Genomic DNA, 25,156 nt, shown 5'->3' on the forward strand with positions numbered 1-25,156 from the left:
CCGATGCTGAGAAGCAAGCTCTTTCGAAGGACCGAGCGAAGCTGATCCAGTCACCTGGGCGACAAAGCTGCGGAGCAGTGATCCTGTCCTGACGAGCGGGACCTGTTCATGGAAAGGAGCCTGGAGCTACCTGCGGCTGAACACCGGACGAGAACTTGGAGGAGCCTGGCGTACGAGCGCGCCCCGCATCCGAGCCACGCGGAAGTAGCTCGTCTTCGTGGCGCATTGTCTGGCGGCGGTGGTGCTGTAGTGCCGGCGCCCACATTTCGCTGGCGGGCCTGTCTAAACCAGCGCTGCGCGCCCGCCGGCGCTCAAAGCAGGCCCAGACTCTCAGACATGTCGCGACGCCGACACGGACCCTTCCTCCTTCCCTCCTCTCCGTCGGTGCGGGCTCCTCCGACTCGTCGCCGGCCAGCGCCTCTCGACCATTGGTCTAATTTGAACGGTGTCCAGTGCTGTGACCTGATTGGAGGATTTGAACCGCTGGCTGCCGCAACCGTTAGCGGGCGGCTATAAAAACGGAGCCGCGCTGAACCCGCGCAGCAGACGGGCAGCAGAAGAGCCATCACGCCGGAGCTACGCTCGCCGCCGGGGCCGCTCTTCTTCTTTGTGCTAGCCCGTGGTGCTCTTGGCCCTTGTATCATGTAAAAGCCCTTGTACATACTGTACATAAAAGCCATTTGACTCACCGTCGCCTTGACCGTTTCCTGGCTCGGACTCCCAGTCCCAACAGCGCGCCCAGTGACAGCGCAATGGGCACTGGATGCATACACGATGTATTGCAGATTGTTGACAGCTAGTTGCTTTAACCAAGGTGCAAGTTTCTAACTATAGAGCGGTCGTGCTATCAAAAGTTCTGAGTCCGACAACTTGTGGGTGGCTTCGAGGAGGTGCGTATTTTCTTCTTCGTAACGATGCATAAGGAATTAGTATATATGGATTATCACATTGTATTTGCCTACTGCCGTTAGGTAATTTATAACCTGATTTCTCTCTCCTGCTCTTTAGGTTTCGGCTTCAACGGCCGACTGATGGTTGCGTCGTTGAAGTTGCGTACAAATTTGAATAGCGTCAGCACGGGAAAGAAATAGACACAAACGCATGAAGGACGAAACACAACGCTGACACTATCAACAACTTTACTGACGGGAAAGACCACATATAGAGGCGACATGACATTTTCTTCTTTGTGTTCTTCATTAGATGTGGTGAAACATAACTTGTGCATATACGGTCAGCGCAAATGGATTGTAAAACATTTATTGCGTCGAGAGCAGGTTGCAGGAGACACGTACTAGGTGGCCGCTAGCCCAAGGCTAGCGGCGACCTCATCTTGGGGTCCGGTCGAGCTGACCAGCACGGCCTCCCACAGCTCGGGAGAAGACAGCTGTATGAACTCCGCCGGAGGCGGATCATTTCCGCAGTTCCATGGAACGTGGTCGTATTAGGCCCTTTCACCCCATTTATGGCAGTTCGGGTCGTATTGGCCAGGGTAAATGATGACAAGCACTGCCGGATCCAGAAGGGAGCTTGTTTTCAGTTGACGCCAGGTAACTTCCTGCGCGATTTGGGAGGAGGGGGATATGCGCGCCACTCCAGCTTAAAGTGATGGGTGATGCAAACGCTTTTCTCGGGGTGTGACAACGTGCCGTACGTGGACTCAGCTCTGCGCAAGAATTTTTTCTTTGGTTGTCAGATTGACAGGTTTACTGACACATGTTTGCCCGCCATGTCTATCGCCGGTGCCTCTTTAATCTCGCGCCCCAGCTTGTCTCTATTTTTTCCAATCAGGGTGATTTGCCTTACTTTCACTTGCCATTTATGGCCCCGATGACGCAGGACAAGGTTGCTAGATCGGCTAGTAACGCCCACAAGAAAACTGTATCTTGTAGATAACGCCCTCTTGTCATGCGCAGAATCGCTTCTCGTGTCTTTTCGAGCAAGCGCGACGAATGTCGCTCCCGTTGACTTGGCGGCACATCGAGTAAACCATGTTGGGGGCAGAGCACAGGACTTTGACGCCGACTTTTGAGGAAACTGTGCTTGATGCCGTGGATGTACCGCAGCACCATATAAGGCCTCCGTCCATGTGGCCGGCGCCATCCGGTGTGTTCTTGCGTTTATCCTGAGCTTTGAACTTTTGAAGCATTGTTTCGCTGACGGCCGCTGTCAGGCAGGTCCAGTATCCTGCATCTTTCAGTTTGCTTATCTGCTTGTTGTAGCTCACGGCCACCTTGTGCACGCAGGAGCCCTGTAATGCCAACCGCCGGACTGTGGTTGCTAGGGCCAGTTTCGCTGTTTTGGTGTGGCTAGTCATTGAGAAGCAGACCTTTGCCAGGGCTCGTTTCATAGTGCCAACACACGAAGAGCCCAGGGACACGTGGCATCACTGAAAGGGACCCCATCTATCAAAGCTTGTCCTGCATCATCGGGAACATAAATGCAAAGTGAAAGCCAGGCAGATCACGGCGATTGGGAAGAGTGGAAACAAGCTGGTTCGCGATGTTAAAGAGACACTGCGCCGATAGACCATGCTGGACAAGCATCTCTCAGTACACTTTCTGTCGATCTGACAACCAACGAAAAAGAATTCTTGCGCAGCGCATAGACGCAGACGTTACGATTCATCACACCTAAGCATGGGCGTCGTCCTCTATGTGTTTCTGTGCTGACGCCACTCAAGCTATGTACCAACCAGCTCATCACATACGACCAGTTTTTCGTATAGGCCACGCGAGTCATGAAACAGCGGCGATATAAATGCTGCCTCCTCGTTGTGACGTACACAGAACGTTGACGTCACATAGCTAATGAAACCGAAACAGCAGGAGAGAAATATTTGACGATAACTTATTTACCAGCCGTAGGCGAATACCACGTGGTGATTCATGTATATTAACACCTCTTTTTAGGCTAGTTGGTGCACACTTCAATTAGAGAAAAACTCTGAGTTCAATTTTCTAAATTCGGCTATCAAGTAACTGTTCTTTTTATTTTTGGGTTTTTTGGCTGCCTGCCTGTTTCTGAGTTCCCAGATGGGTGCCTTTGTTCACCTTCTCATCCATGCCACCCTTCTTTTCCCTTGAAACTTCAGCTTGTATAAGGTGTTTCCTGGCTTCAATAAAATTTCGGTTGTGAGTTAGCGCTTGTGTCTCGTCCTCGTTCCTTTCTTGTTGTGTGCATGGTGTGACGCTAGTTTTTCTCTAATTCAAGATTCATGTGTAGTAATTATGTCCTACGCATCACTGCAAAGAAGAAAACGTGCCATCAAAATTAGGTGTCTATACTGCTTCCAACACGGTTGGTAGTTTCTGTGAGTCTACAATACACTCCGCAAAATGTTACTTTTACCAGCACTTAAAACGTTTGGTCTGATGCCCAATGATGTCAAGCGGATGTCCGCCGGCATAGAATGCCGTGTGGGTAAACGGCTCCGTGCGTTCTTGAAAAATCCGAATATCCGCTTTAAGATGCGCACAAGACATCCCTTGGAAAGCAACTTTGTATGCTTCTTAGAGTCGTACGTCCGGGCACACGCAGTACATCTGCCGGTAACACACGGATGACCTAAACATGCGGGAGCGGCAGTCCCACTTTGCGTCCGATTTAGTTTGCCCGCGGGAATTCTGCAACTTGCGGTACAATTTCTCACTAATTCAGTCGTCCAAAGTATAGAAAGCCTGTACAGAGTTCTGCATAATTCTTAAATGGTACAATAACCAATAGCGAACTGCTCACGTACTGTTGCAAATGACGACGCAGATGATACCTCCAGCCGCCTCTGGCGTCCGGGAACACTCCCAATGTTTTCTTAGTTTTTTTTTTATAATGGGGTGAAGGTAACAACAAGCGACATCCTTCAATATTTCAGGTCAAACACCACGGTAATGTATACTTCATGTTTTGCCACAATTGGTAGCTTGCACTGAGAAGCCTTATTGGCAGCCACGAGTCATGAATAATCGGTACCAATGCCATTTATGCGCCTTTTTATTATCACTTTGCTTCACTTTCCTCTATCGTGATTATCTCTCGAAGTAAATTAAGTACTTTCGACCAGGGTCTATTTCAGCCAACAATATCACGATGTACTATCGCGCTCACTATGAGTTGCAACGCGCGGTCATCGACCGGGGTTCGTTCCGTGGTGTGCTCCTCCAAACAGTCGCTCGGAATTCTGGGAGAAACTTTTTCCAGAGCGGGGGTGCTGTTGTTTCCTGGAACAGCAGTTTCTCCCAGAATTCCGAGCGACTGTTTGGAGGAGGCACACCACGGAACGAGCCCCGGTCGATGACCGCGCGTTGCAACTCATATTGAGCGCGATAGTACGTGGAACCCGGGTTATGCACCAAATTCCTTCGGGATCTGCGGGACACCTGCCGTGTCGTGACCCATCACCGCGTGCGTTGAGTCGACGGCTCACTGTAGCCGCGCGTGAGAGATAGCTGTGGCGGTGTACGCGCTCTCGAATAGAGTCTCTAGTAAAACAAGATATATAATAAGGGAGCAATTACTCATTGGCATCCACCCGAGCGCAGCCATACGGCTACAAAGGAAAGCTATACAGCTTTCTCAGAAACTTCGTAGTTAAAGTTCGTAGTTCGTAGTTTTTTTTTTAACTACGAAGTTTCTGAGAAAGCTGTATAGCTTTCCTTTGTAGCCGTATGGCTGCGCTCGGGTGGATGCCAATGAGTAATTACTCCCTTATTACAAATCTATTCCACCTTGGGGGATTCCCCTAAAAATTTGACCAAAGCAAGATATGTATACCGCATGGTTCAAAGGGCTCTTTCAAAAATTCCTAAAAATAGGTCTTTTCAGAGACAACCCGTCAGCAACGGCGGGCGCTACTTTTAAAATCACCCCCGTAAGCCAGCTAATAAACTAAAATTCACTAATAGCCTCTTAATTACCTGGTAGTAGTGCAAATGGCGAGTTTGCAACCGTGGACAAGGCGATGTCATATCAATTTCTAATTTCTGAACTCAAAAAGTCATTCCCTGATGTCCGGCTGTACGAGTAAATTCGCCTTCCCCCCCCCCCCCCCCCCCCCCACACGTAGCCGAAACTGACCTCACGCGACAGTGCAAGCGCAACGTTCGCTGGTGAAGTGCTCGCCTATGGAGGTCTATTCCAACTGCCTGCGTTATTGTTGTTCTGCGGCATGCGCTTAGTTTATTTTGCTTTTTTGCTCTAAGAAACTATGGGCGCGTAATTGGCTATGGCTATCATTTATTTTTATTTTTTTATCTAGGCAACGAAGCCAAAGGAAATGAGTATGCCCAGTGCAATAACGTTGAGCGTTCGAATTGGGCGCCGTAGGCATTGCTAACGTTTCACTAACAATTTCTGCGTTGAGTTTCGGTTTTGTGCGGAAAACACCCTTTTACTCTTTCATCCTTTTATTGCTCCTTTCAGAAAGGTAAAAAGAGAGAGAGAGAGAGAGAGAGAGGGTTGCCTGCCGCTAGATGCAGAAAATAACTTTTCTTCGTCCCATCAGTTCATATGGCCCATCGTCTTGTCTGTGACTTAATTTGAACTCGCCACTAAAAAACTCATTAGTTAATATCAATTAATTAGTATGACATCTAGGTAGATATTAAAAATAAGTAAAGTCCACCACGGCTGACGGTTGTCTTCTGAAAATATACATTGTACGAATTTCCGAAAGTGCTCAAACATCTGGGATGTCTGTTTGAAGCCCATTATCATGTCATTAACCCTTCTAGACATGCATTTTCTACTAACGAGAAATATCTAAAAAATTGCGTGTGCATTTTTCAAAATTCATTTCGAGGACTTGCCATGCAACATAAGATAGCGCAGTCAATATTCAAACATCCATTTGACAAAAAACATGAACTTTAGAAATTCACGCACACTGTGCAGCTTCCACGTCCACAGAATTTCAGCCCTGTTCGTAACAAAACAAAAAATACAAAGTTATTCTAAGTTACCTAGTTTGATTATCGTTCCAAGCTCTTTCCGCAACAAAAAATTAGCTACAGCATCCTTCACTAAAACATTCCAGCTCGTGTGAGAAGAAAACAGTTACAGGACGTGACAGCACACAGGCGAACGGCAGAAAAGGAATAATGGCCGAACGCTTTCGCCCAGCGGGGATTCCGAATCACTTTCAAATGCATCCGAAATCCCTGACTTCGAGAAAACACTCGAGACGCTTCGAAAAAACAAAAAAAGTTTAAAGTCGCGTGCACAATCGTAAACGCTGTGCCGCAGGGTTTTCGAAAATCGTCATGCAGAAGCGCACGCGTCCTTGGTAGGGTCATCGTCAACAGTCCTGGCGCTTTACCCATCTTGCGAGCATGCGTATATGCTTTAGTCACATAACGCTTATAAACACTGAGGCCAAAGATACCAAAGATTGACAAAGAATTGAGTGAAGACTTCTCCGAATTAGCAACTGAAACACCGAAACAGAAACTCATCGAGAAAGGAACCGAAACAAAACTTGATAATAAGTTACGCTGAATTCACCTAATTATGTAGAAAAAAAATCGTAACTAAGCAACAGTAACCATATAATTAGTTGTTGCGTTTTTTATTAAAGATTATTATTTTTTATTATTTTTCACTTTTGTGTTGAGAAAAGCGCTGCAGTCGCGGCAGCGGTAGCTTGTAGCCATGCTTTGCGCTTTGGCATAGGTAAATTTTATTTTACACGGTGCATTCGCGGCGCTGGCGCGTTGTTCGTGCTCTTTGTTTTGTGTACATTCATGTGCATATCATAGTTTTTGCTACGGTTTGTGTCATCAAGTCGAGTGGAGCGACTTGCGTGAGTACTGCCGCTCTGCGCTTGTCGCCGGCTTCTTCGCTGAGCGTGGACCCTGAAGTGTTCCTGATGTGCGCCGACACGTGCTTGTGCGTCCTCAGGTTAAGTGTTGACATGTGCGGCGTGCTTGGTACCACTGTCGGCAGCACTGAAAGTGTTTCGAAAATACTAAGAGCACTTCTTTGCTCCCTAGCATGTTGTTTGCAAAGATAAGTGGAGCAGGAGGAGTGGCGTGAGCTTTGAAACGGATGGCTAGGTTGCGCTCTTACATAGCCGATTTGTAGATATCAGTGCTTTTGCACAGGAGAGGTCATGACACAGCCCTGTCTTATTACGGTAGATTCTGTTTAGGGAACTGCACGCCTTTTATACGTTGCACATGTGACACAGGCGAAAAAAACCCATGCAAATTAGGGCTCTGCAAGGCAAAACAACGGTTCCTGTGAACAACAACAACAAAAACTGACATGCGCGCAGAATTTCTCATTGCGACAGCTTGCTTTGTATTAGGTTGCGTGTTTCTTTTAACTCTACTAAAGTGCCGCCTTTTATTATGTCGTGCGATTTCGTTTTGCTCTTGCCCAGCACCACCCTTTCCATCAAAAGAGGTGCGCAGTCGCAGATTTTGCACTGCATAGTGTTACGTTCTTCTGGTGATAACAGCCTCTGTCGAGCGGAACGTATTGCTGATTGCTTGTTCATCGTGACGTGTGTGAAAAACGCTGATATCGCGGGCTATATAAATGCCACGGCAGAGCGCTGCGCCGCTCTTTCCTGCTCGGCTGCCGAGATGGAATAAAGGCATTCCAGGCAACCTTCGGTGTCGCCGCTTGCTCGTCGTTCGTCGAATCGCCCAGAAACGTAAAGCTATCCTTCGCCTAATACTTTCATGACACATTACGATTCCAAAGCCTGCCATTCTTGCACGTCGACCCATTTGCCTCGCATATGAATCGGCTGCAGGAGAATGGCATTGCTGGGGATTATAGGGACAGCATAAAACAGCCATGGTTTTCTACAGTGTCTAGCCTGCTTTTTGGTGCTAATTGCGGAATGCAGGCACTGAAGTATTTCTAATAAGTGAAGAGTGCCACTGAAAACACCTCGATGTTGTGTACTCATTATGCAGAGCTACTCGCGGGCTTTCTTGGTGAAGTTTCAGAAGAAACACTGCAGTGGTGTTGTTTCATGTTATGGTGAAAGGCACTCCTTTACTTGGACGCGGTGCTGTCCAAAGCCTAGGCATAAATTTCCATTCAGCTTTGAGCTGCGGCCCCAACCTCACTTAGGTGCTTGGGCTTGTCCAGAACTTTGTGCGTTTGTCAGAACTTTGCCAGTTGCAGCAAAAATGTGGTGTTTACCATTGACTGATGTCCAAGTCAGGTTATCATTGGAAAGACATGCAGGAAGCACAGTGAAAACTTGCTGCTTTTCCTCGCATGCCTAACAACTTTGCAACCGTCCACACTTTTCCAGTTCTTTAAGGTATTGCACTCGTTTTGTGTAACCACAAAAAAAGCTGTGCTCTGATCAGTTTTCTCTAAAAATATCTGCGACTGCGAAAGCGAGAGCTCCCTTGTTGTGGTGTTGTGCTGCTAAATTTAAGAATGCTAACTGTGGTTTCCAGCCGGGGACATCACCATTGTGCCTGATCTTGAAAGAGAAGGGTGCTCCTGAACTGAGGGCACTGCACTATGCTGGTCGCTATGAGTGACAGCGTGGGTGTCACACGATGCTGTTCCTTGTTTTCTTCAGTGTTTGGGCCTTTGAGTTTCGGTCCGATATAGCTTTGCCTTGTCTGACAGATCGTTTGGAATATTACGGCCCTTAGGGGTATGACACGATAGCGTAATGGGTTAATTCCCATATGTGCAGATGGTTCTTCTCTCCTAGGTCTCTGGGAGTCCTCATACCCCTCCTGGCATAATGGTGCAGCAGTTAACTAATGGGCCACTACCCTGCAATGGCAGGTGCCCGCTGTGGTGGGCCTTATGCGACCCAGGTTGCTCTTCCCGAACGACCAGACATTAATTGAACTGCCACCTGCCACAGTGGGCAGGTTGTAATGATGTCGTAGTTACGTGACTTAGGTGGGTCACCTGCCAGAGCCACGCCAGTAATTTTTCTCACTACAGCGACAGCGCCCACAAGTGCCATGACCGGTTTTCTGGAGAACGGGACCTTTAGTGGTATCATGTTAAAATTAAGGAAAGGATATGGAAATGGTATTGCACCATGCTTCTGTTGGACTTCAAAAACGGTTCGCTTGTTTCTTATACGTAACAGCCGCCGCGGTGGCTCAGTGGCTATGGTGCTCGGCTGCTGGCCCGAAAGACGCCGGTTCGATCCCGGCCGCGGCGGCTGGAATTTCTTTGGAGGAGAAATTCTAGAGGCCCGTGTACTGTGCGATGTCAGTGCACGTTAAAGAACCCCAGGTGGTCGAAATTTCCGGAGCCCTCCGCTACGGCGTCTCTCATAGCCTTGTCGCTTTGGGACGTTAAACCCCATAAACCAACCAATCTTATACGTAACAAAGAGCCCCCCCATCACCTCCATTGTTCTTTCCAATTTTTTCAAAGACTGCAAAAGACGCCGTGTGTTGTGCGATGTCCGTGCATGTTCAAGAACCCTAGATGGTCTAAATTATTTTAGAACCCTCTGCTACGGCGTCCCTCGTAGCCGTATATCACTTCAGGGTGTTAAACCCCACATGCCACCACTAGTTGGCTTTAAGAACATGCACAGTCCCAGTCCAAAGTTTATACGCTTTGCCTGCTCTTATGATAGTGAGCATAGGTAGCTGCTTGTAGTTCACGTAAGTAAAAAAAAAAGAAGCCTGTGAGCCATTTTTCTAATGTCTTAAAGGAACACCTGTACAGATGCTTCCTTGTGCCAGATAGCACCAAAGGTGTATGGTAGTAGTTAAAAACATGCTTTTGAAACAAAACAATGGACAGTTCCTGAAGAGCAGCATATCGCAGCATAATATAGTGAGGCTAGGTTTTAAATAAATTCTGTCAAAGTCGTAGTCAAAGAGTTTTTGACTGGTTGCATAACACAGTGCCTACTGAAGAATGAGTTTGTAGAAGCTTTAGTGGCCGTGGAATGCTGAGCTGATTTGTTATACATGTGCTTTGCGATTCAGTGAGATGGCTACGATGTCACTTGGTATGTTCACTGCCTAGCAAGAGGCACAGGAGGGAATTTCATTGCACCAAACGGGCTGTCTATACTACCTTGACATGAACTTGCTTGAAACATTGCCAGCTGTGGTCCAGTCAAAGGCAGCTGTGTGATATTCGTGGTTTCGGTCTGGTCATGACTACACGCGGCGCTTAGAATGCACCAGCATGCCCAGGTACATAGACGACCGCCATGGACAACCTGGCATCTATGCTTGAACCTGCTTCACTTTACTGTGCCAACCTATGCTTAACTATGACTTTTTTTTTCCCCTGTGACATCTGTAGTCAATGCAGAAACCACAGCATGTCAGAGTGCTGCATCGGATGCTGTCAGCCAGGGACTAACGTCTTCACACCTGCCACCTCAACTGTGGAGTCCTTGATATTGCATTGCAGGTAAGGTCACCAACTGATTCCTTTAACAGGGAATGAGGGAAGCCTGGGTTATAAAGCTTCGTTAAAATGTAATTCATTGAAGAAATTATTGCTTTACAAAACTCTGCTTTGCTTGAAATAGAATATGCTGCACCTAACTTCAGCCCCAGCATCCAATCACTCCTTTCCATATGGGAAACAGTCTAACCTATGCCTGTTGTTTCACACTTTCTATAATCGTACCAGTTGTGTAACATGAAATCAAGCTTATCCGTACTCCTCCTTTGTCGTCGCAGCTTAGTTGCTTCATTGTGTCTACTCCATAAAATTTGTCATAACCGTTGTTGCACAGAAGAGCAGCTAACAAAGCTAACCGTGCATTTCAGCATGTGTTGGCCACCATTACAAACTCTGCATCCCATGTGTTCACACAAAATGTTTTCGGGATTCTTCCATACTCTGAAACTGTCTCAGCTGGAATCTCCTTCCCAGTGACTCCCAGTAGCTGCAAGGGTCGGTCACCTTGCCGCCTGCTGACATCTCCGCCTTTCCTCTCATTAAATTAATTTCTCTTTCTCTGTGCAAAAGTGCCAGACAGGGCTGCATTTTGCAGTTATTAGTAATGTTTTTTGGGTGTGTGTCTGTCCTTACAGTATATCCCACTCCCCTTTGTGATATATCAGAAGCCAACAGCCACAGAAACCAAGGGGCATAGGGGATTTTTAATTTATTTGTTTCGTGGTGTTGATCAAATTAGAATATTACTGAATATGTCATCGCTTAAAGCTGATTGATCAGAAAAGCAGAAGAAAAAACAACCAAATGCCGCCGGTGGGATCCGAACCCACGACCTCCGAATTACGCGTCCGGTGCTCTACCTCTGAGCTACGGCGACGGCTGTCAAACCTTCTGCTTTCGGGGGTATTTATGTTTACAAGTAACCTAACCTTGAGAATGTTCGTCAGCGCCACCCACGTTCATAAGCAGCGGACGTGGAACGTCGTGAGTTACCGCTGATGTGACGTAGAACGTCATCGAACGGAGAGGGTGGAAGCTGCGTGAGAACTCTCTTGTGATGTCCTTTGTGATGTCCTTTAACCCAAAAATGTTAATTCATTTCTAAAATGAATTGAAACACAAATATCAGCTTGTACTGTAGAGCAAGCACAACCCTTTGCGGGGGACTCGAGTGCTAATGCAGTTCAGAAAGCGTGTCACATGGGGTGATTACTTACCACACTCTCAGAGGAGTTATTCAGTTGGTTGAATTTGGAAGATTAAGCTGTACGAACTCGTGGAGGACGCCTTATTGGTCTCAGATTTTATGTCGTGTTCTGCTGAGTAGCTCGCTTGGGGACTCAAACAGGCAGTGTGAATGGGTGGTGTAAAGATTAATAAGAGAAAGACTTATGATCAACAATTTGGGAAGGGAAGGATGGTTTGGAATAAGCATTTAAACGTTGGAAGTAGTAGAGGAGTACGTCTATCTAAAAAAAATATTTTTTTAATGCTTAGAGGAGGAATTGAGCATTAACGACGTATAATCTTGTTTAAGGGGGCGCCCTTTTTTGGGCCACACCCCTGTTTTGGATTAGGTAACTGAGAAAAAAATGTGGTATTTCGTTTTTTTTTTTTAATTCGGGTATGAGCCTCTCCTTTGAAATTCGCGCCCAAATTAAAAAAATGTGGCCCTTACATGATTTTGTTTGGTATTTTGCACAGTCATACTTCGGACAATGAGGACTTGAAACATTAATTTTTGAAAATTTACGTTATTGTCATTTTTTGCGATTTCAAGGCCCGCATCGCCTTTTAAGAGCACGGTGACAACTGCTACTGGCAGCATATAGCACTTAACGTACTCATCCAGGCAAATGAAAACTTTGTGTACAAGCTTTTTGATTAAGAGGTAGCCAGCCATTAAATTTACTCTGTCCTGTGAGGCATCTTCATACCAGAAACTGGGTCTTTTCATGCGAAGAAATACATCAGTGGGAAAGGGCAGGTCTGTCTGTTTTTATTGGGGCTGTTGGTGAAATCGTCTTTTTTCCCCAGAACAAGTTATCTAGGCAGAGGAGCAGATGGAATGTGGGCACGGGGTTTCGAATTACCACCATGGTTGGGGAGACTTGGTTCCTGCCGTAAGGGCCTGACCCACAAGTGCATAGCGCTGTTTAGCCGAAAGAGGCGAGTGAGAGGATGCGTGTACTAGTGGATGCTTGTACCTGACATGTGCTTCTTCAAATCAAATACACAAGATGAAGCCCAACGCTGTGGTCAGGATAGGCTGTAGTTGCAAAGGCAGGTAAATCAGGCTCCGTGCCATTCCTATAAATTCATGCCTTTTAAGTTCTTGAAACGAAACGAAGGTTTCGAACGAAGTGTAACGTTTTGAAAATTGTTTTCTTGCCACACGACAAACTTAAACGTGTTTAACTCTTTCGCTGTCACGAAGAAATGATGGATGCTCAGTGTTTTCAATTAAAACATTTCTTCAGGAAGTGTCCGATACACTTCACATTGTCAGGTATTGAACTACAGCTTATTGGATACACTTCTTATAAAAAAAAAACCAAGTGTTACGTGTGCAAAAATTAAAAAAAAAATAATATTTAGTAAATGTGGTAACACCAAAAAGCATAAAGGCAAAACAAAAATAAGCCACTGCACTGAGCCAAAAGTTTATTGCAAAAAAAGAAATTGAAATATACAACACATTGCCCATGTTCTTAGCTACTGTTCTTGTGATTTCCAGCTGGCTGCATAATACACTGCACTTTCCGTGGCCTTTCAACTTAAGGGGAGACACTGGTCTTAAAATGAAAATTTTTATTATTAGAGATATTGTAATGAAATTAGGTGTGCATATGTATTTCTTCCTCCTGTTTTCAAAAATGTAATTAGTTTCTGCCTATCTCAATTAGTTCTCAACTTATGGGAAAATAACTGAAGCCTAATTAGGTAATTTCTTACGGGTCATTAAGATACTTTCCCTCAATATTTTTTGGTTCTGATTGAAATGTAGCTGTAGCCAAAGATCTGCCATGTGGAGCTATGCTATTTATATTGTTATTAAGGTACATCATCATATAAAAATATTCAATTATGTCGATGCATCACAATTCTGGAATATAATTAGCTGGTATTATTGTCTGCAAAATTTGATATGTTCGATTTAGAAACATAGAAATAGCATAGCTCCACAGTTCAATTCTTTCTGAATTCAACGGTGTAAAATTTATTAAAATTGGACCACAAAAACATAATGAAAAGTTCCGTAAGGCTAGTGACATTGGCAAAAAACGTGAAGCTGAGAAAATCGCATTTAAAGTTTTGACACTGACTACAGAAAATTTTGTGAGGAATCTTCAACAACGGATTTTATTTAGATGTTCCCTATCTATTTCTCTACAAAGCAAAACAAAAAGGGTCTTATTCCATCCAAGGAAACATTAATAAAAAAAATGTCAAAGGTGTAAGCATGATGAAGTTGTAAAAAAAATTTCTCATGAAGTTATCGGTAGATTTTTTTTAGAGACAATGGAGTGTAGAGCTGCGTTGTTGAGCTCTAAAGACAATATTTTGAACCCTGAAAACTGTTTTTTGAGAGACCCAGCAGTCCGGAGCCAAGGAGATCCGAGCCCCCACCATGGCAAGCAGTTGGGTGGTCCTGAGAAGGACCGTTGGGTGTGACGTTCAGCACGTCTGCTCTGTCTTCGAGAAGAACCACCTGGATGTTAGGCAGCACGCTGTCCTGTGCCTCTGCAGAACGTCTCTATAGCAGTCCAGGACTATAATCTTTAGTTGCTCCTGTTTTGTGCCGCCTTGTCAGAGTCTCTTTCACATCAGTGCTCTTTTGATGAGACCCATTGGCCTTGCGCAAATGCAGGGCGTCTTTCTCTAGGCTTCGCCGAACAAGGCAGCCACCAGCAGTGTAGCCCAGACTTGCAGTGATGGACTGATTGGTTGCCCTCCTTCCTTGGTTATAGATGGCAACAGCCTCAGCAGCGGCCCGCTTCACACTTTTCAATGAAGCATTCCCATTCTTGGAAGCTTGTGTCCAAATGAGAGAGTGTAGGCTTTCACTCGCATTCTGCGTCCTTCCCTCACTGCAGCGTGCCAACAAGTTCTCATCGCTGAGCCTTGCAAACACTGGCTCCAGAGCAGCCCCAACACAAGCCGGGAGGGCACTCTTGTGTGGAGGTGGAAGCTCACCATTGGCCAAGGCTCTATTAAACTTGCACCAAGAGTCAGCACCCTCAGGGCACTTGGAATGGTTTGGGACATCATCTGTAGACATCATGTGTAGGAGTATAGCGTCCACTGCCTTCTTCATGCCTGGAACATCATTGCTGTTGCTCCTCAGGGCATAGCCGTAGTAGTTTGTGATCTTCTTGATCTTGTCCTGTGTCAGCCGGCCTCTTCCACCAAGAGACTCACCTTGAGCCTTCTTTTTGTCAACCAGGTTCCGCAGAGCAGTCCCCATTCGCTTATGGACGTGGTTGATACAATCTTTCTTTTCAACCTTTATGAAGCCATACACTTCTGCTTCTGATAAAGCATGAAAAGTCCGGCTGTCTCCATCAGAGAGGACAGTCGTGTAGCGCAGACCATGCTTAGCCAGAGACCTCTGAAACATGGTCAGCGCAGCCTCCACTTCCATGCGGCCAGAGTTGCAGTCAATGTTTCGCTGGCACTCGTGGGTGGCGAGCCAGTCACAGTACCCATCATCTTGTGGCTGTGGTCCCACGGCACATCCGAGACAAAAGTTTGAATAAACAACGTGGTCGATCACCAGACCAGTGTAGAGCTCAACAATGCAGCCCACACTTATGTGGGAGCTACGACCTCGGGTCATCCAAGAGCCATCAAAAATAACGTCAATATTCCCAACTGGGTTCAAGAAATCTCTATATAGATCCTTGATGACTGCCACACTGGCAGCTTCGCTTGCAGTCGCTGTGCTCTCGCAGGCTTTCACGAAAGTTTTTAGGTGTCCCTGAAAGGTCTTGTGGTGCAGACCTCGGTGCGACAGGTTCATAGAGGCGCAAAAGTCGGCAAGGGCAGTCACGCCTTTGCCTATCGTCTGTATGCCCTTCATGGCCCTCATGTTTACTTCGAAGGGAGTAATGTTGGCAGTTCCACTTACTCGTGGGGAAGAAAACTGCTTCTTCTCGAAGTTGCAACTGCCGCAGACGAGCTGGAGCTTTACAGCTAAGCCGTACTCCTTGTCTGATGCCTTGCTCAAAGTCAGACTTGCAGTGCCGCAGGTTCCGCACTTCGATTGCGCGAAAAAGTTGTTCAAAACTTTCATATCCACAATCACAAACTCAGTACCAGCATCACCGGTCTGGCACTCCGCGCTGACACCAAGAAGTTCGAACTTGCGCTGGGTCGCTGACTTTTCCGACAGCGCGGACTTCGCGTCCGCCGATCGCTCAGCAAGCTGCGCCTGCTCCGCCGCTGAGTAGTACGCGGCATCAACACGAACTGTACCGTGATCCGGGATGCAGTTCGTGGTGGAACTTGGTCCCGCGGTGTCATCAGCGAGCAGCGTGGCTGACGTTCCCGGCAGATCGAGCGAGTCCGGCACCGGCTCCAACGCAGGTCCCGACGGCGCACATGTGGCCGACGCCTTCGGCTTTTTGTTCCCCGCTCGCTTCTTACGGCTTCCAAAAGCTCGTTGCGTGCACGGTTTAAGTTGGCTGTCTCCCGTCATCTCGGTCGCATGGAAAAACTCCAGGCACAAAGCAGAAATGCGGCGCGAAGAGAAAAAACAAGCGCAAAAGCAGACGCGCACGAAGCGGCAGCCACGGCAGCGAACGCAAAAGAGAAAGAAAAAAAAAATGACGCGCCGGTCACGCCAGCCAATGGCAGGCGCGGAACGGCGCGCTTGAAAAGCGCGCCGTGCGCGAGCCAATCAGCGACCCGGAAACGGCCTTCGGAAAACCGGCCAGGGCAGCCGTTTGGCTTGAGCGACGCCATTTTGAGAAGTCGTGAATCGCGCACAAAGAAAACAGCTTCAAATCAAGCCCAAGATGGCGGCGATCGGCTGGCTGCTGCTTCCGTGGCGCGCGCGGGAAGTTCGAACAAATTTCGCCCTTTTGAGGGCATTTCGTGGCTGCCTTGGTATATTGAAAGCAGATTTTATCGCATTTCCCGGCCGAATTTAGCGTTAATAATTTGAGAATAGGTGCTCGAAAGGTTAAACTTTCCGAAAATGAGTTTTGCTCAAAATCGATTTTTTGACCATTTTTGACTGTTCTAAGACCCGCGTCTCCCATTAAGCAGTATGACTGCTGTGCCACCAGAGAGAGCAGTCGTATGAGGACATGAGGTGGGGCTGCAGTTCCTTCTTCTTTTCTTCATTTTTTTTTTTTGATTGGTAGTGAATGGATTGTAAGGGTAAAAAGGGGGTGTGAGCTGCCTTGACATCATTATAATCAAAAATCTGCTCGCGCATTTGTTAAAATATCTTGTCAGTATTTTGCAAAGACCCTAAAGCACCAAATGAAGCCACTCTCATCATTTACAAATCAAGAGCACTACGTGAAGTGCAATGTGAACGGCAAAACAAAACGCCTCCAGAGCGAAGTCTCACATTTGGAACTGAAATCCGACCATTCCACACTGTTTTCTGACTCACCACTGTTGCTCTAAAAAAAAAAGGATAGCATAAGAATCGACAAGTGCTCATTGTAGTCTTTGATGCAGTGATCACTGACGGGTGGACTAAGTCCAGACAAAATTTAATTTTTCACGTCGCCTCCTCGCATTTGAAAATGAAAAAACAAAACTGAAACCAAAAAGATAGTGTTATAGAAGTGCACTATGGTGCAGCTTATTCAGGAAGGCAGGCGTGAAATTTCGGCGGCAGGTTAAAAATGTCTGTTATATATGACTGATGGCCTGTGGAGGGGTAGCGATAGAGTTAATGCTTGATTTCCATGGCCACTAATGTGTCATGTGCGTTTGTAGTTGTGTTGTTTTATTGCGTAAGCAATATTACGACAGGTTTCAGCCCTTCGCGTCGGGGCGGCCGCGAGGCACGTTCTACCTTGGGCGGCGCAAGGCGCGGCGCACTACAGCTGCGGAGTGTGGAGAGGAGGCTGGAGAACGAGGGGGGGGGGGTATAAAATGCGTTTGCTCGCTTGCCGGCTCCGTCGTTATGCCGTCTGATAAACAGAAAGGGAGGCTACGTTGGCTTGAGGAAGCCAGGAAACGACAACGGGCGTCGGAGAGAGATGAACGCGAACAGCGCCTTGCTAAGCGGCGCGCTCAAGACGCTGCTGGACGGGCGCACCACGCCTCTATCGAAACCGAATCATCTACAACCGGTGATGATCCCGAATGGGGCGCTATGGATGCTTACGCAATCTACCAGGTTTAACCAAAGCTAAACCCCAGCAAATTTTTTTTTGTTGTTGTTCATCTCTTTTCCGTGCTGTTCCAGCCTTTCCCCATTAAACCTAACTCAACACTCCTGTTGTTCAGTCTGGGTGTTAGCCATGTACCATATAAACTCATGTAAGGGCTGCACTTTTTTTTCAAAATTTTGGTGGGAATTTTGAAGGTGTAGACCATACACGAATTAAAAAAAAAAAACCCTATAACTGTATTCTTTTTTTCCTCGGTTGTCAAGTCCAAAACACGGGGTACTGTGCCTGTACGCTTGTCCGGCCCTTACACAAGATTGCATGATATATATTTGCCTAGATTTTGTTCCCTGGCATTTATGCCTGCAAGTCTTTCTCTTTAAACAACCTGGTCACATGTGTCTAAAAATATAGCCAGCCACATCCTACGTTATGTGTTGTTGATCCTTGCATTATCTCCTCATCACCAGGCACGCTGGGCAGTGAGGGTTCACCATGGGTTGACGCCTCCTCTGCTGTCACTGATGCTGACTAGAATGGACATGTAATCTCGGCTCTGGGCAGCAGTCTACAAAGCGGAACACTGTGTAAGTGGGATTTCTTGCCTTTTACAAAGGTTGCATGGTTGCTAGTGAGTGAGACGTAGTGTGGGCGAAGAATGTGTTAGCCACCGTGGAGACAGCTTTCAGTGTACAGTTGAATCCCGCCACAACGAAATTTCGCTGTCGCGGAATTTCGTTGTCGAGAAATTACAGACGAGTCAAGCGAAAAAAAAAAAATTTATTTCCAGAAGTCCGTAAGCTTTGTCTGCTTGTGTTTTGCTGCCAGCAGCAGTGTCACGCGACTCTCACACTCTGTTATGAGAGCCATCGCAACGTCGTCGTCGTGAGAGCCCAGAAACTTCCTAATAACATTGAAGGCATCCAACACCTGCGACGAGGTTGCCAAGGCGGATGAATCCTGGGCGGAGTCGTCTTCAGCTTCGGACGGCGGCTCTTCTAGCTCGCGAACACTTTTAATGATGTCCTCATCACTAAGCTCCTCGTAAACAAGCACATCCGCATCAGCGCTGAGGAAATCGTCCAGCTCGATATCGCCAGGGATGTTTCCTGCATCCTGGAGGGATTTCCAGGCTGTACGATCCCCGGAGTCGACGATGATGGAGCGTCATCCTCCGCGGCTGCAGCTGTGCTGGTCGCCTCCTGGTCAACAAACCCGGCGTGCTGGAAGCAGTTGTTGATCAAGGTGGACCGCGTCACGTTCCACGCAGCAGCTATAATCTGAAGAGCCATGAAGAGGTCCACCTTCGTCTCCCTGCCCGTCTCGGTATTCAAAAGAATACGCTGAATCAGCCTCTCCCGATAAGCACACTTCACGCTTCTGATAATGCCTTGATCCAGCGGCTGAATGATCGAAGTGCAGTTAGGCGGGAAGAATCTCACCTCAACGCTTGACAGCTTGACGTCGTCGATGCGGTGGGCAGAACAATTGTCCAAGAGCAAAGAAACCTTTCAGTTCTGCCTGCTCATGTCGCGGTCAAGTGCCGTAAGCCAGTCCGCAAATATGGCACGGGTCATCCACGACCGCCCGTTAGCGACGTACTTGACGGGAAGGCTTCTGTTTCCCTTGAAGCAGCGCGGTTTAGCACTTTTCCCAATAACTAACGAGGGACGCCTGTCCGACCCATCCATATTTGTGCACAGCAGCACAGTCACTCTTTTCTTGCTGTGCTTGCCACCCTGGCAACGCTGCCCTTTAAAATCTAGTGTCCTCGCTGGCAGCATCTCATAAAAGAGGCCCGTCTCGTCCGCGTTATAATTATCGGGCGGCACGTAGCCGCTGATGATATCAGCCACGTTGTCCACCACCCATTCTGAGGCGCCGCCAGTGTCCACGGAACTTGCTTCCCCGCACAAAACTTTCCCGACGACGTTGTGCCTCGCTTTGAAGCGATTCAGCCAAGCTGTGCTGGCCTTAAAGTCATCCAGGCCTAGCAAACAGGCATAATTGAGGGCCTTCTGCTGAACAATGCTGCCGCTAAGCGGGATGTTCTTGGCTTGCGTTTCGACAAACCAGGTGTAGACCGCCTTATCGAGCTCTTCGTAAGTTGGCTGTGTCACCTTCTTGTGTTGAGCTGAAGTGCCCGACGCAAGTGCGTTGCCGATGTTTTCTTTGCTCTTCATTATCGTTGATAACGAACTCTGCGCGATGCGGCAATGATCGACTTCTTCTTCCCGCTTTCTGCTTCGGCGATAATATGCGCTTTTTCTTCTAGCGAAAGAAACTTCCGCTTCTTCGCTGGCGGCGACATCCTAGGAATTCAGCAGAGCAGAGACGCGACGAGACCACACTAAATGGTGCACACACAAAGGAAGAAATGGTGATGCGGAGTGGGCTTCTTCCTGCACTGACTTCCGGTGACTTCCAGCCGGCCTCGCGTTTTCCTTTTTTTTTTTTTCTCCAACAGGACACGAAGCTCCGCCCACCGGTCCACACAGACTGCCTGAAATGCGCTCGGTGCCTAGCAGACGACGCGGCCACGGAGAACGTGGCCGAAGACGCTAGCAGATGGCGTGCGCTGGCGCATTTTACACGCGCTTTCGAGGAGCCCCTCTTCGCTTGGAGGCCGCTAACGCTTACCAGCCAACACTGCTAGCAAGTGATCATGACGTGCTTTCCTGCTTGACAGGAAACCGCGAGCACCATGATCGCGAGCCGCATCAATCGAAGCAGCCCAGCAAGGAGCCAATGAGCGGGGCGTGACGTCACTTCAGAAATCACGTGGGCATCTGAAGGAAAAAAAAAAAAAGCAAACGAGCGGTGTGCGCGAGGAGGATGTGCGATTGAGTGCGCGCACCCCCCCCAACAGTCTGCGATGCAAAAAAATTAACGGCGGGAACGGGAAAGTCGCTCTTCAGCACTCAACTTCTGAAGAAAGGCAAGACGGAGGGGCCACTCACCCGCGAAAATTCGCAAAAAAAATTTGTAGAAGCGAACACGTGCTCGCAAAGTACTTCGTTTTTGAGGAAATTTTAATACATTAAGTCCTATGGGGGTTTCACGGGGAATGCAAATTACTTCGTTGTAGCGAAAATTTCGTTGAAGCGGCGTTCGTTGTACCAGGATTCAACTGTATACATGATTTAAGTTTTGATACCTGGGCGCCGCCACGTTTGTTTTACTCGAGCGCCGCCTACCGCCGACGCCATCATAGGCTGATAATTTGCAGCCCGTGCGCTGCAGCCGAAGTAGTGTGCGATCTCTGGAAGTGTCATTCGCCTGTTTCATTCCTGCCAAGCCTAGAAATTTTGGGTGAGGGTTCGCTTCGTGTCCATCCACGTGTGTGCTATGCTATTAGCGCCTGCAACAACCAGCCGGGAGCAGGCGACCATTCTTCGACGGAGTGAACGATCAGCATCGGTGAGTGCCATGCTCGCAGTTCACACTCGTAGTTTTTGTCGCCGGTTGCCTGTAGGGCAAACGCGGCATGGTGTTGCATGTTATAAAAATGAAACAAAAATGTGGTGAAACACAAGATCGCGGAGAGCAATTGAATATGTCTAGTTTCTCATGGAGCACAGTTTCTCATGAACGCATTCGCTGCCTGCTTGAACATGGCGAGTGTGACAATTTAAGTGCAGAGCTTGTGACAGAGTACCCCGTTCACAAATTGAACATTTTGGAAACAATACAAGTGAATAGGAGTGACGCAAACTCATAGAAGACATTGATTCAAATCACATCCCACACTTCACTTCAAACACTTTCTTCTTCAGCAGCGCTTTCTTTGGACATTTCTTTGTCTGACAAATCATCCCAAATGTACTCATCTTCCGTGCCATCGAGGGCGTTCGAGATGCCGCACTTCTTAAAAGACCAACGCACAAGATCTTCTGGGATGGCCGCCCAAGCGTCCACGATCCATTTACACAACGTGGCTGGCGAAACCCACTTCAGCCGCCCGGTTGGCGTCACTGCAGGCTCACCTGAGTGCATCCACTCTGTGTACCGCCGCTTGACTGCGTCCTTGAACGGTTTGTTTACGCAAACATCAAAGAGCTGTAGTTGTGAAGTCATCTCGCCCGGAATCACGAGTTCCGTGTTGCAGTCATGTAGCAACCTTTTAACCAAGTCGGCCAAATGGCAGCGAAACACATCCAGCACTACGATGGACGGCAGAGATAACAGGGCACCAGGTCGCCCGCACCACACTGACTTTACCCAGTCCAAGACTAGATCCTCATTCATCCACCCTTTCTCGTAACATCTCACGATGACATCTTTTGGCAGCTCCTCACCTTTTGGCATTGTTTTCCCTCTTGAAAATCACGTGAGGGGGAAGCTTGCGGCCGTCTGCCGTGCACGATAACATGACTGTAACTCACGTCTTCTCGTTGCCAGTTGACCGGACGCTAACTTGTTTAGACCCCTTCTCGTGCACGGTGAGGGGCGATGGCATGTCCAGGTAAACGGGCGTTTGATAGGCATTGCCTATTTGGCCCCACAGAAAGTTCTTCACCTTGCGCAAAGAAATAATGTGGCACTGAAAACTCACGAGCAGCTCTTTGAACGCTTCAGGCAGCTTCTGTGAAATCAAGGTCCGTCGGCGTAGGGAAAAGCCAGCACGGCACATGTAGCGATGGATCCATCGCTTGCTCGCTTTGAAGGGAGAGTGCGGTATTCCTTTTTCTTTTGCAAGCTCTCTAGCTTTTGCCTGCATAAGATCCACGCTCACTGCTAGATGCGCGGCTCGCTGTTGCCGTACGAACTCTGTCAAGACAAGTTAAATTTCTGAGAATGCGCCATTCTTCGGGCCGCGAAAGCTTCGTCGTGTTCCGCTGCACGCGAAAAGGGCTTCTTTCTGTCGTCGCCATCCACAAATGCAAACTGCCTCCCGGCCGCACTGTTGCCGATGTTCTCCGCAGCTAAAATCACTTTTCGCTTGAAAGCAGCCGAGTACTGTTTTCGAGGCCCTGACATCGTGCTCCCCAAAAAACTATCCACTTCACGAAGCGTGGCTTACCGTATAAATCGCATATAGGTCGAGTGGGAATACAGGTCGACCCCCTTACCTTGACGTGAAAATAATTAAAAAAAAATGAAAAGAAGCAAATATTGCCGAAATGCATTTATTTCCGGCGTCGGCTGCGTCCGTGGACCACAGGAGCGGCGACCTCACTCCGAGCTGTCGTCAGCGTCGTCAGAAGACGATCCTTTGTCGCTCACCGCCTCCCAAAGTGCGTCGTCCTCAGTGCCATCAAGCATGTTGCTTATGCAGCACTTTTTGAACGCGTTCTCGACCATGGCGTCTGGCAAAGAACGCCAGGCCGACAACACCCAGCTGCGGACGGTCGCAAGCGGAGGCCTTTGCAGGCGGCCCATCGGCGTCTTCGGGTTGTCCCCGGACATCCACTCATTGTACCATGCCGCACTCTGTCCTTAAAGGGCTTGTTCAGTACAACATCGAGTGGCTGAAGGGTGGACGTCATTCCACCAGGAATAATGACGAGGTCCGTCCTAGCCTCGCTTAGGGCACGCTTCACGGCTTCCGTAAGGTGGCCACGAAACGCATCCAACACCAGCATGTTCCGAGGGCGCAGCAGTGCACCGGGCCAGCGATTCCATACCACGCGGATCCACTCAATCATCATAGCCTCGTCCATGTAGCCCTTCTCATTAACTCGCACGATGACACCTTAAGGGAACGCTTCCTTCGGCATCGTTTTTCTTTTCAAATTTACAAAAGGTGGCAGCTTTCTGCCATCAGCTGTACATGCGAGCATGACAGTGAAGCGCGAGTGCTCACTGCCTGTCGACAGAAGCTTCACCTCTTTGGCGCCGCGTTTGCTGACGGTGGCAGAGGAAGGCATGTCAAACCACACAGGGGTCTCGTCAGCGTTTCCAATTTGCCCCAGCATGTAGTTGTGCTCCTCTCGAAGGCGAATCACGAACCGCTGGAAGCTGACAAGCTTATCAGCGTACTCCTCCGGCAGCTTTTGGCATATCGATGTGCGCCAACGGAAGGAAAATCCCTTGCGCTTCATGAAATGGCGCACCCATGCCTTCGGTGTGCTGAATTCTTCTCGGCATCGTCCGGCTTCGCGCACAAGCTCCAGGGCTTTGCACTGAATCAGATGCACCGTCACGGGTAGTGAGCGCGTGCGATGATGCCGCACAAAGTCCGCAAGTGTGTCCTGCAGTTGTGGGTGCACTGCACGACGCCCACGAAAGGACATTTTGCTGGGGTTGCTGGCGAGCAACTTATCCTTTTGCCCTCGCCAATAGCGCACGCTCTTTTCCGAGACGCCGAACAGGCTCTGAGCGGCCATGTTGTCGTTCGCTTCAGCGAACTCGATGACTTTTTTCTTGAATGCCGCCGTATACAGCCTCCGCGTGCCGCTATTCATTGTTGAAACGGAATTTCACACGAGGGTGAACAAAACACCGCACGCGAAAACTAACGGCCAGCGAAGAAGGAAGACAATGCAAGCAAAGACGTTTGGATGCCGATACGGCTTCGGCTATTCGTTCGCGAGTAGCTACGCCGCATGTTGCCAGACTGCGACTCACATTCTGCTAAAGGCCGCTATATAAGATGAGGGGTGACTTTAGCTTGCTATTTGAAAAAAAAAATCTCGACTTATATTCCAGTTTATACGGTACATGTGAGCACGTGCGTTGTCAACAGGCACACGTTATTGCGGTGTAGCCACGCTGCAATAACGAAACCAAAACTTCGAGAATTCTTGTTTGGATCCGCAAATAGTACGAAGCGGAAATTTAGGATGCTAATTATGGGACAAAAACCTCGTATTATGCGCGAGTTTTTATGGTAATTCACAAGCTTTAAAATGCAAGCTACCAGCCGGCGCTCGTCCTTCTTGGCGCATCTTTGGAGCATCACACTGCCTCTGTTCACATGCAGTTCTCTGAGGATGGCCTCACATGCACACGCTTTGCCAGCGTTAAACCTTGTGACAGCTTCTGCAACCGCACTCTCAAGAGTATAAAGAGAAGTGTGGCTGTGTTTTAGTACGAGTGACCATATCACCGAGTGCAGGCACTCGTTTTAATTCTGCGTTTTGCCTCTCTGGCAGCGTTCAAGCAATTTCTCGTCAGAGAGGCGTATATGTATAGCCAGCAGTGCCTCTGCAACATAGTCTGGCAGGCTGTATCGGTGCTTAGGTGGATCTTCCTTCTTTGCCACGGCCTTGGTGTAAGTACACCAGCTTTCTTCACACCTTTTGGGCACAGCGAATGATTTGGCCTTGCGTCCGTGGTGGTTATGTGAAGATAGGTTGCGAGGACAGCATTTTTAATTGCATCAATGTTGCCCTGGTTTGCTTTCAATGCCCGTCCATAGTAGGTGGACAGTTTTGAGACAAGCTCTCACCTCTGAGCTTGCCCTTTCCACCAAGGCTCCTCTT

The 25,156-nt window shown here is 48.1% G+C and overlaps 1 protein-coding gene across 7 annotated transcripts in view; it reads left to right on the top strand.

Annotated features, from left to right (window-relative positions):
• The first annotated feature begins 6,655 nt into the window (after positions 1-6,655).
• Positions 6,656-25,156, top strand: part of LOC149333962 (uncharacterized) — a 159,797-nt gene continuing 141,296 nt past the window's right edge. For all 7 annotated transcript variants that reach the window (XR_016285346.1, XR_016285347.1, XR_016285348.1 and 4 more), the window contains exons 1-3: positions 6,656-6,894; positions 10,264-10,374; positions 18,200-18,316. The gene's annotated coding sequence lies outside the window, so the exon portion shown is untranslated. The remainder of the gene's footprint in view (positions 6,895-10,263; positions 10,375-18,199; positions 18,317-25,156) is intronic.

The sequence above is a fragment of the Amblyomma mixtum genome, chromosome 8, assembly GCF_055824585.1.
Source record: "Amblyomma mixtum isolate Tamu chromosome 8, ASM5582458v1, whole genome shotgun sequence".
Classification (NCBI taxonomy): Eukaryota; Metazoa; Arthropoda; class Arachnida; order Ixodida; family Ixodidae; genus Amblyomma; species Amblyomma mixtum.